The sequence below is a fragment of the Amblyomma americanum genome, chromosome 10, assembly GCF_052857255.1.
Source record: "Amblyomma americanum isolate KBUSLIRL-KWMA chromosome 10, ASM5285725v1, whole genome shotgun sequence".
Lineage (NCBI taxonomy): Eukaryota > Metazoa > Arthropoda > Arachnida > Ixodida > Ixodidae > Amblyomma > Amblyomma americanum.
In genome coordinates, this window is record NC_135506.1 from 119,969,772 (window position 1) to 119,982,898 (window position 13,127).

Consider the following 13,127-nt stretch of genomic DNA (forward strand, 5'->3'; position numbering starts at 1 on the left):
GCACGATACTACTGTTTTGGGTCGCAGTCACATTGAATCACGCGTTATCAGTTATCTGTCTTTACTTTGACCAAAGGACGCTGCGAATGCATGCAAAGCAAATGCAGTATTTTGCGCCTGAATATGAGAGAACACATCTTGAACGTTCAATTCCTATCCATGACTTTTGCAAAGAAATCCAACGTGTACTTCCCTAAGCATGTTCTGTTCCGGTTTTATTGCGCGAACAAGTGTTAATAAAGAAATATTTTAAATTAGACGTAATTTCTCGATGCCTGGGATAGAGCCTATTTCTCATCTTCCTCGAACTGATACGCGATAACAACGGTCGCAATTAATGGTCAAAAAGCAGACATATGGAAGGGCAGCGACTGGGAAGGCGACAGCGTACGTAACCGCATGTGCGGGTTGCCGAGTGCGCAGTTCGGCTTCCGTTCTTGCGGCTCTCTTTATACGCTTCCAATGTATCATTTCAGGTGGCAAATATGTATCACAAATCAAAGCGTAATGCGCCCACGGTACGAACGGCGGCGCCCAAGAAACGAGTAATTGGCAAGGAACTAATCAAAATATTACGACGTGACGGCCGCTCCAGTATGCGTGAGACGCGCATGCGCAGACGGCCTTGAGCTTCACCCAATGAAAAGCGATCTCCTGCTTCACGCTTGGCATCGTTGCACGCCGGCAAGTCTAGACAAAGGGAAGGCGCGGACGTTGCAGCGTTGCGGAGGCTGCTTCGTTCTTCAAACTAGACTTGGAACCGTTCGTGAACCACGCCGACTTTTGGTGTCGTTACTTAATTGGTTTGTTTGGGGCGCACCGCGTCAGTAATGCTGCTAAGCAGCAGGGACTTGTGGGGCACTTACACTGCGCGGCAGCTGCAACGAACCTCACTGTGACCGTAGAAGAAACGCCGTCGTGTGCTCGGCAGACGGCTCCGCACGCTGCGCTATTCGTTACGACTGCTGCAATTACGTTCCAGGGATTCATGGAAGAATAACGGACTTGGGTGAGTGGCCTTAGTTTTACCATGTGCACAATAACGACTTGCGAAGTCATTTATTTCATGCTTGTTAAAGCGCGTATTTTCTCTGTTTGCCTGAACAGCTTCATTTGTAAGGCTCGTTTAATGCACTTCGAAGCGAAATCTGGTTCAGTAGTTTGAGTGCCTTAGTCATCTATTGCGCGATGTTTCCTGTCAATAAGTTCGGTTATCCAGAATATTGGTTTTAGACTACTGTTGCAGTATGTCTTTGGGGTCATTAGGTGCGACAATACGGGGGTAATCTAGCGCTAATTCTTGATCGTTTGCATGCGTGTGCACAATATTGGATACCTAATAAAGAGCACGCTTGAAACGCACGGCGGTACTTTTGTTTTGAGTCTGAATGCTGGAACTTTGCACATCGTTTCAATGATTATCGATTGATTGGTGCGCTATAAGATTTTGGTGATACAACTGGCACATAAAAAGTAATATTGAAAGTGTGGCACCACCCAACTTTATGCAACATTCCTGCTGAGGATTCAGTGCGGTACAGACGGTGTGAATTTCGTTTTCTTGCCAAATGATTCTGTCGCGCGTTTTACTTCGTATTTTACATAGATGGCCCAGGGCAAGACAGTGGAGTTGCTGAAGTGCCGCAGCATATTCCGCAGCCTAGAAGTTTCCAACGTTAGTGGGCTCAAGAAACATATTTGCAATTCCTGCCTACAAGTTATTGTTGTTCTTTGTGAAACCATTTTCCCTTGTTCGCCGATGCGCGCTTTTATGTGCAATTGTGCTTGGTATAAGACATGTTTTTTGTATTCATGAAAGTGGACGCTTGCAGAGTGGGGCTGCGGTACGATATTAAACGGGACTTCTAGAACTTGTTTTTTAATCTCTGTAATGCACGCTCTTGGAGCTTCATTCCGCCTCGGGTTACAATATTTGTGCGGCTGTTGACAGAACCTATGCAAGCGTAGTCCATGTTTTACGCAATGCGTTAGCTAGTGTACTTGGCTGATGCGTTAGAGCCGCACTGAGGACAGCAGCTTCCTGTATATCCCCCCTCCCCTTTCTCTTATCGAGAATAAATGTTTTTCCACTCCACTGCACAAGGCACAGTATGCAGCGACCACGAAATAAGTGGTGATCCGTCAAAGGCATGAGGGACGTCTCTTCCTATTCCTGCCCACACTCTGCCTTTAAATCTCTGTACTCCAATTCGATACGAAACCGCATGCGTGGCTGTTTAATTGATGGCGGCAGCAGAGTTATCACAGCATTACTCCACAACTGTCTGCAAATTCGATGTTTACGAGAAAAAAGGTTAACCGGCTGCAGAGGAGCGAGTCAGAAGTTGTCGTCCCAGCCGCCAAACGAAAGTCTTTTAATACACGGTCACCTGGAAGTTTGAGGGCGCGGTAATTTATGGCTCTGGAAAGCGCACCGCGTGACAGACCGAATGTCCCTGAAACGGGTTGCGACGGCTGGGAGCGCGGACGAAGCGTTGCGTGCTGTACCGATTGTGTTTGCTTTCGCTGGGTTTCAGTTGCCGTTTTTCTGCGCTTGTGTATCAAGCGAAAATGCGTCGCGTCTTCCTGGAATTTACGCGGTGCTCGAGAGTAAAGACTCTCGTGGGCACCGGCGTGGTATTAGTTCTTCGCTTTTAAAGAAATCCTTCTCATTGGCTCCGACAAGTGCATCACCGATTGGTCACAAAAAGGGTCCCCGAAATCCTGGGCAATAGTATTTCAGAGGGGTTTTGGCGCAAAGTGGAAGAGGAATGGCGACCGGCCGAAGTGCTGCTCGGGACCTCTGCTCGGAAGATGTTGCGTACTATGACTTACTGCTTTGTTTGATCTATATCAGTTCGTTCGATTTAACTAATGTTCGGCCTCATCTTTAATAAATTAAATTAACTAATGCCGTCCATCGGCCCCCTTCTTCGATGCGGTGGAGCCGCCCTGCCGTCACGGACGAACGTTTCGTTACAATATAATAGCATTTACTGAAAGCACTAGTGTTGGCTTGTTGGCTCGTGAACCATGCATCCAGATGAGTTCGAGAGACGTAGTGAAGTCTCTGAAGCTGTCAACGTGGGCAAACTTTCAAGTCTCGTACGTTTCGGCACTATTTCAAGTTAGGCACTCTAAGCACGTTCTGAGTTTTAATCGGAATTTACTGAGCAGAAGATTTGTAGTCGCCTGTTATTATTTTCATTGTAAGAAAAGCAACAGCAAACACTAAGCAGGCTCGTGATATCGTTAAAGGAAACCGGCATATTTCTGCATCATAGTGGTCAAAACAAAACGTCAAATACAGAAAAGCTAAAGCTATATATAAAAGCGATACGGAACAGATGCTTTTGTCCTCTGGCAGAAGCACGCATATACACGGTGAAAATATTTTTTCGTATCAACTATCAGCGAACATATACGCCGACGGTTCTATAACAAAGGTGCTACGCAGCTGTTTGGCTTCGTGTTACAACGCATTCCTGGACACTTGAAGCCGTGTAGACGTTTGAAACCCAGAGCGATCTGCCTTCACTGTTTCATTGAACATTGACAGTATACTAAGGAACACGCCATCCTTCTACTTTGTCCCTAAAACAAAACTGCAAAGAGAAAAGCTACGAGCAGAAAACAACCAGCATCGTATGTCTCTGGCCTCTAAAAGAGGCGCTTCTACTCTGTGGCAAGCTTGGGCCGAACCAAGTAGTATCAGTTATCAGCGAGTACACGCCGTCAGTTAAACCGAAGCTGCTTCGCAGATGTTGAGCTTCGCGTTACCGAGCGCTTGTAGACATTCGAAGCCTCGTTGCGAACCCTGGAGAAGCGCTTCAAAAGCTGGTATCATTTCACCATCCGTCTGCGTATATTTCTAGCTTAACAGTTCAAATACACAACAGCTAAAAGCGAAACACAGAAACGCAGCCAGCAGCGCATACATTTTCTTCGGCTAATTAGCGTAAGTGTTGTAGGAAGATTGGGGCGCGTCAGCTGGCAAAATTTGAGCGAGCACACTCCATATGCTCTCGGTTCCACCAAAGGTGGTCGGCCTCTGTGTTTTCTGCGTTTTTGCCGTGTGGGACTGCATCCTGCTGCTGTATAGGCCAAACCGCTATGTCCATGCGTTCAGCCTTTGTGTCTGGTGTCAGGATCTCAATTTCTGATGTGCTTGTGTTTGAACAAAATGACCTTCCAACGTTTGGTGAAGTAGAAATAATTGTACCTTGGGAAGTAAAGTTTTTCATCACTCTTCTGGTCTTGACAAAAGTGAGTTATTCACAGCGAGTGAATGCATTTTTACTTATGAAGGCACCACATATTGTTGTCATCAAATCTGAACACCTTTTGTATCCTTGGCCATTGTATACTTATGGAAGAGATGACTGTTTGTCTGCTATTGCAAAATGTCATTATGAGTCACCTTTGTTATAATGCCAATGGTTTTGTAATGTTTTCTTCCTGATGTTGGTTACTGAAAGCAAAAAAGAACTTGAGTGTGTTATTGCAGGCTTTCATTGAATAAAGCTTAGTTTGTTTCGTTTTAGGAATTCGGAGACTGGCTCCTTGCAAGCATGCAGAATTCTTTGAGTGTGCTCAACCAATCCTGCGAGAGAAAGCTCTTTCGGACAGGTCACACAAAAGCTTTCACGGCAGCTTCGGGTGGAACTGGCATTGTTCCTGGAGTAAGTATTTCTTGTTTGTTCTTCGTTGAATGTAGTGCACTTTGCTGATATACCGAGTATTTCAGCGAACACTTTCAATATATCTTAGAAAAACATTTGGAACACAAAAAAGTATTGAAAAATAAGGGCAATTGACAAATCGACACGTTGAAGGCAATTATAATGGATTAATTTTTTACTTCAGTGACTAGGTCTCTGAGAAACCGGTCAAGGTTTGCACTGTAGTAGGATGGATGTGTTGGGGTAAATGATAAGAAGTAATTTTTCTTTAATAATAAAGCTAATTTCTGGTACGAACTGTCACTCTTGGCGAGTATAATGTATTCTAAAAACATTCCTTTGGTCACATAGGCAATAACTGAGCCTCACTATTTTGTCAGTATTGGAGCGGTCAGTGTCAGTGTCGGTGGTGTCAGTGGGCACGGCGGACTCGGATCGACCATGTTGCTAACGGGAACACCGTTCTTCGTACTGCAGGTTATCCTGGGTTCCGCTGAATTACGAACAACTGGACTCGTGTGGCCCCATGGCGCTTGCTGCTGCGATGGAAATCGGACCCTCATCGAAAACGCACACATCTTGCTGTCGTCACTTGATGACACTTTTCTGGACATGCGTGTTCTTCCAGCGTCAACGTTCATGCATCGCACTGTGACGTCATCGGAGCCGACAGCTATAAAACAAGCCACGCAGGAATACAGCTTCAGTGGGCACGGCGGACTCGGATCGACCATGTTGCTAACGGGAACACCGTTCTTCGTACTGCAGGTTATCCTGGGTTCCGCTGAATTACGAACAACTGGACTCGTGTGGCCCCATGGCGCTTGCTGCTGCGATGGAAATCGGACCCTCATCGAAAACGCACACATCTTGCTGTCGTCACTTGATGACACTTTTCTGGACATGCGTGTTCTTCCAGCGTCAACGTTCATGCATCGCACTGTGACGTCATCGGAGCCGACAGCTATAAAACAAGCCACGCAGGAATACAGCTTCAGTGGGCACGGCGGACTCGGATCGACCATGTTGCTAACGGGAACACCGTTCTTCGTACTGCAGGTTATCCTGGGTTGCGCTGAATTACGAACAACTGGACTCGTGTGGCCCCATGGCGCTTGCTGCTGCGATGGAAATCGGACCCTCATCGAAAACGCACACATCTTGCTGTCGTCACTTGATGACACTTTTCTGGACATGCGTGTTCTTCCAGCGTCAACGTTCATGCATCGCACTGTGACGTCATCGGAGCCGACAGCTATAAAACAAGCCACGCAGGAATACAGCTTCAGTGGGCACGGCGGACTCGGATCGACCATGTTGCTAACGGGAACACCGTTCTTCGTACTGCAGGTTGGTAGTCATACCAGTACATTTCGTAGTGACTGCCGCGGTATTGTTGTCCTGCCGTGCCTCCATTGTTGTCTTTCTTTGGCATACGATTGTTTTGTTTCTTGTAAATTGCTCCTCTGCGGCGACGTCGAAATGAATCCTGGCCCGTCTCAGAAGGAAATTCTGGAACAATTATTGGATGGTCAAGAGTCACTTCAAGCCAAAATCACTGAAACAAAAACAGAGATCGTTAAAACTGTAAATATAGTGACTGACCTGCAGCGTGTACTATTACTGATGGAAAAAAAGCTTAATGAACCGTCAACCCTCATCGATCAGCCTCAGCAAATCCACACAACATTGAAATCAATAGAAAATGTGATGGGATTTCAAGCCAAAAAAATAACCGATCTCGAAGATCGAAGCAGACGTTCGAACCTAATTATACACGGAATCGCCGAAGACCCTGAAGAGACTGAAACTACGCTGAAAGATAGAGTAATGAAGGAAGTATTTGAAGATAAACTGCAAGTTAGTTGCCAGTCATAGGGCGTATACATAGGCTGGGACGTAACAGCGGGAAAAGGCCTATAATTATTTACCTGCAGAACTTTGTAGAAAAAAAGACAATAATGGAGAACGTTAGAAAACTAAAAGGCTCAGGATTGTCGATTCAGAATGACTACTCGCAGTCTACACTGAAGAAGCGCAAACTACTCTGGGATAGCTCGAAAGAAGACAGGGATCAAAAAAAAAGGTCGCCCTTTTTCACGATAAGCTAAAAGTGGATAAAGATATGTTCGTCTGGGATGAATCCCAAAATAAGCGCGTAAAAATAGCCTCCTCAAAACCTAGAACACCTCAAGAGGACGAGGCATGACGTCACTCGGAACAATGCAAGCAGCTGCGCGTAGTGAACCTTAATGCACGTAGTTTAGTTAATAAAACAGGCAATCTTGAAATAACCTTATCACAGCATGATCCACACATTACAGTGATTACGGAGACGTGGCTTCACAGCGAAGTAAATGACGATGATGTATTTCCTCCCGCCTACAAGGTATTTCGAAAAGATAGAGAATCTAGAGGTGGTGGCATAGCTATCCTCATTAAGAAACAAATTGCGGCCGTCTTGCAGGACGAGGTACCAGAAATTGAATGCCTATGCGTAAAATTGTCTTGCTGGGGTCATAACTTCGTTTTATATGCTCTGTATAGACCTCCTGATTCTGGACCTGACTGCTTAAATAAACTACAAAATCATATGTCACAGCACGAAAATAGCAAAATTTTGTTGATGGGAGATTTCAACTTGCCTGGTGTGGATTGGGAACGCCTTGAGGGTTTTGGTGCTAACAGTAAGCATGCAAATAAAATGTTTAATATAATGCTAACTCACAACTTGATGCAAGTAGTTCACGAACCAACCCGTCAAGTTGGTTCCACGAAATCATTATTAGATCTGTTGTTCCTGCCTCGCAATCTTGTAAGGTTTACTGTCCCTGTGGAGCAGGGGCTTTCTGATCACTGCCTAGTTAGTGCTTCCTTACCTTTGGTACAACACACTAAAAACAAACAATCATCACTACGTTGTTTTAAAGGTTATTCACGTGCTAACGACGCATCTATAACTGAGCATCTAGAAACCTGCTTTCTAGATTTCGATGATACTGATGTCTGCGCACTCTGGGACCGGTTCAAAAAAAATTGTTTTTATTGCATCGAAACTTTTGTGCCAAGCAAATATAGAAAAGAACGTAAGGAAACCCCATGGATGACACGTAGCATAATTCAACTCCGGCGAAAGGTAAAACGGCACAAGAAGAAGCACACAGACCCTAAACAGATAAAACATTTGCTCGACAATCTAGCATGCCCCATACGTGATTCTAAAGATTATTTTTTTAACACATCACTTCAAAATTTCTTAAAAAATGAGCCAAGTAAATTTTGGAATTACATCAGTGAGAAAAAGAAAACCGTGTCACAAGTTTCGGTGAACAACGCTATGGTATGTGATCAGATGGCTATTGCCCAGCATTTTAATGAGTACTTTCAAAGCGTATTTTCCACTCCGAGCGCGTGTACCGCGAATAGCCGGGTGTATCATCTTTCTGGAGTGAATTTTATATCTTATTCAGGTGTCTTTTTTATGCTATTAAACTTAAAAACGAAAACTTCATGTGGTCCTGATAATATTCCAAATGTATTTCTTCGTCGTTATGCTGAAACCGTGGCGAAATTCCTCGTGATCATATTTCGTGCTTCTTTGCTGACAAGCAAATTACCTGATGACTGGAGGACAGCCCGAATTGTCCCCGTTTACAAAAAAGGAAATCGTCTTTTGTTGCAAAACTATCGTCCCATATCATTGACATCATCGTTCTGTAAGCTACTGGAGCATATAGTTGCACACTGTGTGAATGAATTTCTAGAAAAAAAATTTGGTCATAAACGAATTCTAACACGGGTCCAGAAGGGGTTTCTCGACACTAACACAACTGATTACGGTAATTCATTCGCATCCTGTATAGATAGTAAGGGCCAAATTGATGCAATAATTTTAGATTTCAGCAAGGCGTTCGACAAAGTTCCTCATGATAAATTAATTCTAAAAATGAAACATATTGGCATTCCTGAGATTTTCATAACTTGGATAACCGCATACTTAAAGGACCGCAGGCAGTTTGTTGATGTTGGTGGACAATGTTCGGGCTCCCTTCCAGTTTCATCCGGTGTACCACAGGGAAGTGTCTTGGGCCCTCTGCTTTTTCTTTTATATATTAATGACATTGTTCAAGTAATTAGCCCATCAGTGCATATTAGATTGTTCGCAGACGATTGTATATTATTCAAAGAAATTACTAATAGGGATGACCAGAATGTTTTGAACAATGCTGTGAACAATGTTTTGAAAAGGTGCGACCAATGGGGCTTGGTTCTCAATGCTGACAAAAGTGTGTATCTCCCGATAACAAGAATAAACATACCACATAGTTACACATACAAATTAATTTCGCCCCCCTTGAACAAGTATCTAACTACAAATACTTAGGCAAAACTATAACTAGCAAATTAACGTGGAACTTGCTTATCAATAACATTTGCTCTTCCGCATTTCGCAAATTGTGCTGCTTAAGACATAAACTGAAGAACGCGCCTCCTAACATCAAGCTACTTTGTTATTCTTCTATAATCAGACCAAAACTCGAATACGCATGCGTAGTGTGGGACCCGTATACTAAACCTAACATAGCCGAGTTGGAACGTATACAGAGAAAGGCTGTTAGATTCATCTTTAATAAAGATGCAAAGACTGACTCCCCCACCACTTTGATGGAAATTAACCAAATTGAACGACTTGAACTCCGAAGAAAAAAGTTCAGATTAGAGTTTCTTGCGCTTTTATTAGAGAATAAATTTCGTCTGGAGCCCTCATTATACTTAAAGCCGTTATCTGCCAGACAAACTCGACATTATCACCCTAGTTTTCTAACCCCTATATTCGCCATAACAGACACCTACAAGTTTTCATTTTTCCCACGAACTATAATAGATTGGAATCAAATAAACCAACCATTGCCCCATGAGGTCTAACCAATTAGTGCTATTTCTGTCTATTTTCCAGTGTTATTTCTTTCTTATTTCGCTCACTTGTACGCCCACCCTGCTTGGACTTAGTGTCCGCAGTATTTCATAAATAAATAAAAATAAAAATCAGTTTTCGAAGCAACGAAACATTCATTTAATGAGCAATAACCTCGGTGGAAACGTGCCCCCTGTTATTGCGTGTTACAATAGCAATGGCATCGATCCGAACAATATTTGCTATTTAGCAATGTCATGTGCATTCTTTTGTTTGCTACTTAGTGCAAAGAATACGAAACTCATAGCTAACTGCGTGGCTGTTATTTTTGTGCGAACCAGCAAAAGAAGATGCATGATATAATCCAACTTAGTAGATGAAATGTAGCGCTGTAGTCACTGCAACCAGGCATCAGCAGACACTGCATTTCCACCTATTTTTCCGCACATTTGTCGCATTCAGTTTAGATTTTGGGTGGAAAGAAGCTCTGAGTAACTTTGCGATTGCCATGATGATACCTTTCCCCAGTAATTCTTGCTACAAAATATTGTAAGTGAACATTGCAAGAATATAAGAACTGAGCATTGTCATATACCCTGCTGCAGTGAATAGCAGGCAGCTGATTAAAAAATTATGATTTGTGAAGAAATGAGGTCTTGTAACGTGTTAAAACATTAGTGAATTTATTGAAAACCCAATTAAATTGCAATCAGATTTACTTGCAAGAGGAAAAAGAAATTTTATTTCTGTTAATAATACTGACAGCTGCTTTCAATTGTATGAACTTTTCTTCAAGAATGCTTGCTTTAATTGACTGATTTACACTTCCTCCTAACGAATTTTTTCCAGCTGTGCATTGAAGTGAAACTCCGATTTAAGCGGATCTTTGCAGATATAGAAGGAAAATTCAAAGCAGTAGCTCAAGTATTTTCTTCCAAAGAAGGACGCAGATGCACATTTCGTGCCATTGCAAAGCATTTACAAGGCCATTCCAAGCACGCATTCATCATCGAGGTTTGTGAAATATTTCTTACTGATTAATCTAAAAGTTTCTTTGGCATCCTGGCTTTTCATGATGAGACACTTTTTTAATATGATCAAATACTCTTGAAAAATCTCATGTTCTTTGTGTACTATGTTTCACTATGGTGAGAATACCAGCCAAGCTCATGTATAAAGCTGTGCTGAACACACTTGCGTTTACGCTGGAAGTAGTAAAGAAGTGATCCCGATCAACAGCGGCAAACTAGAACGTGCCCTCATCTTCTGCCTGGTGACGTATTACATAAAATCCTCGACTATCCGCCGGAAATTTCCGCCATACTCGTCCTGCCGCTGAATATTGCCCAGCCAGACACTGTAAAGCCACGTTGACTACTGGCGAACCGACTTATGAGCCTTTCTATGCTCTCGAAAAAGTCTAATTTGTTCTAGTTTTCTGGAAAGAAATGTTTTTCAGTTGTTCACTTTCTAATATATTGAAGTATGTTTTCTAGAGCTAAATTCAGCAAGTTTTTTTAAAAATGCAGTACACAAGTTTATGTACTTATGCGAGTGTTGTCAGGCTTATAGCACTGTAAAATGTTACGAGTTATTGGTCATGTCATTGCGCTTCTTTGTTAGTAATGTGACTGGAGGAGTCATGAAAGAATTTTGTTTTCATGAAGGAATTCATGAAGGAATTCGCCGATGTTACGCGCATGTGAAAGCTCTGAGGTACATTTATGTCTGTGAGCTGTTTAGTTATGATGTTTAAATCAATTGATTGTTTAGGTTTGTGTGTGGCCGCAAGCTATAAAAAAACATGTTATCTGCACTGCTTTTATCTCCTCTCTTGATTTCTTATTGTAGTCATTTTAATATTTATGTTAAGAAGTGTGATAAAATATATTATCACAATACTGCCTTCTCTGATATTTTTACCATTTATATTTTGAATGTTGTATCCCTTACTCAATGTCAAGTTGACTTGGCACTTGGTCTTGAATAATTGGGCTTTTATTTTGTTCGTTATTGTACTGTAATTACAGTGCCTATTTTTTATTTAAATTGCAATAAGAGTGATATATGCTGTTGACCAGCTCTTTTCGAAGCGAGACGATCTGAGCTTGCTTTATTGAGTTGCTTGTTCAACGGGGTTCTGTTTGGCATGGCAACAGTAATAGTATAATATTGGCCCAGATTTCAGTGCCTTGCATGCTCATTTCTTGCGATATTTTTTGCGAAAAGTTTGCAAAAATGGTGCCTTGAACATACCTGCATCTGTTACATTCCTTAGTTTTTTTATATTATAGACAATATTTGGGAAGATTTGTTGTTTTGTATAGCCTCTAGTCTTGAAGATGTTGGAGTCAATGAGCAATTTGACTGTCATATACTGATGTTTGTCACTTTCTCCTTTCTAGACTATTCTATTGTTTGGGCAATTTTAGTTCCCTTCAAATCGAAATCCAGCAGAGCTCTGTATTTAATCACCTTCAGCAAGTTGCAAGAATATTTTTGTCGTTTTTAGGCCAGCCATTGTGGCGGACAAAGCTCACACATTTTGTAGCATGTAACCTATGCCTAACCCAATGATGTACACCTTTGTAAAGGTTACAGCGCTAAAAAAGTTGCGTAACCTATGCATAAAAAGAAGTAACCTTTACCATTTGTAACTTTTACAAAGGTTAAAAGTGGAAAGGTTACATCGTGTAACCTTTAAATTATAGGTACACTTCAATGTTAAAATGTGCACCTTTACAAAGGTTACCCAAAGGTTACAGTGTTTAGAGTTTAGGCCAACGCTGCGGTCTCTGTCTCACAAAATTTAGTGTTATTTAATCATTTCCGTTTATGTCCTGTGACGGCCATATTTAGGCTCATTATGACATCATGCATCTCTTTGCAGGCTCGAAGCATCGTGAGGTCATTAAGCAAGAGCTGGACGAGGAATTTGAGTGCGGTAAAACAGTCCTCTTTGCAAGAGGAGTGCAACGATTACTTCAGATATGACCGATCAGTTCACAGGAGGACCACTCCGTTAAGCACTTTATGGATGTCTTAGCCATGCTACAGCCGCTTGTCGAGCTGCGTTGTCCAACCTGAGTCATCGGCACGCAGCAAACTTGAAAATAAATGATTTTTCCCGGAGCATCTGCCACCATGCTCTTGGGTCGTCCTTTCTTTTAATTCCGAGGATGGCTGGCAGCAGCGCAAAGCCATCCTGCATGCTCTAGACTCATGGTCCTTGTAACTCGATGCATTAAAAGCCTTTTCCGAATGCTTTGGCGCCCTCATTTACCAATATCTAATAGGTTGCATGATACACCCACAGTTTTATTCATTGGCCAGTGGGTTGTTATGTTCCATGGGCCAATTTTCGAAACCAGGATACCAGTGGCTCAAAGCTGGATTTCAATGCTATAAGTCTAGATATGCAAGTGTTTGAAAGCTAAATACCAATGTTGTAAACCTTGATGCCAGTGTTCGAAAGCTGGAAAGCTAGTCCGAGGCCTTTACTGGCCCATGTCGCCTAACGAACACCTGCG

At 42.5% G+C, this 13,127-nt stretch overlaps 1 long non-coding RNA gene across 2 annotated transcripts; it reads left to right on the top strand.

The window, feature by feature from the left end:
- Positions 1 to 669: 669 nt before the first annotated feature.
- LOC144107005 (uncharacterized) lies at positions 670 to 12,724 on the top strand. Of its 2 annotated transcripts, XR_013309182.1 has the most exons (4): positions 670 to 1,009; positions 4,545 to 4,682; positions 10,447 to 10,611; positions 12,488 to 12,724. It is a non-coding gene; the product is annotated as an uncharacterized LOC144107005 (long non-coding RNA). The 2 variants fall into 2 exon arrangements; XR_013309183.1 differs by lacking the exons at positions 10,447 to 10,611; positions 12,488 to 12,724 and adding an exon at positions 5,160 to 5,437.
- Positions 12,725 to 13,127: the final 403 nt, after the last annotated feature.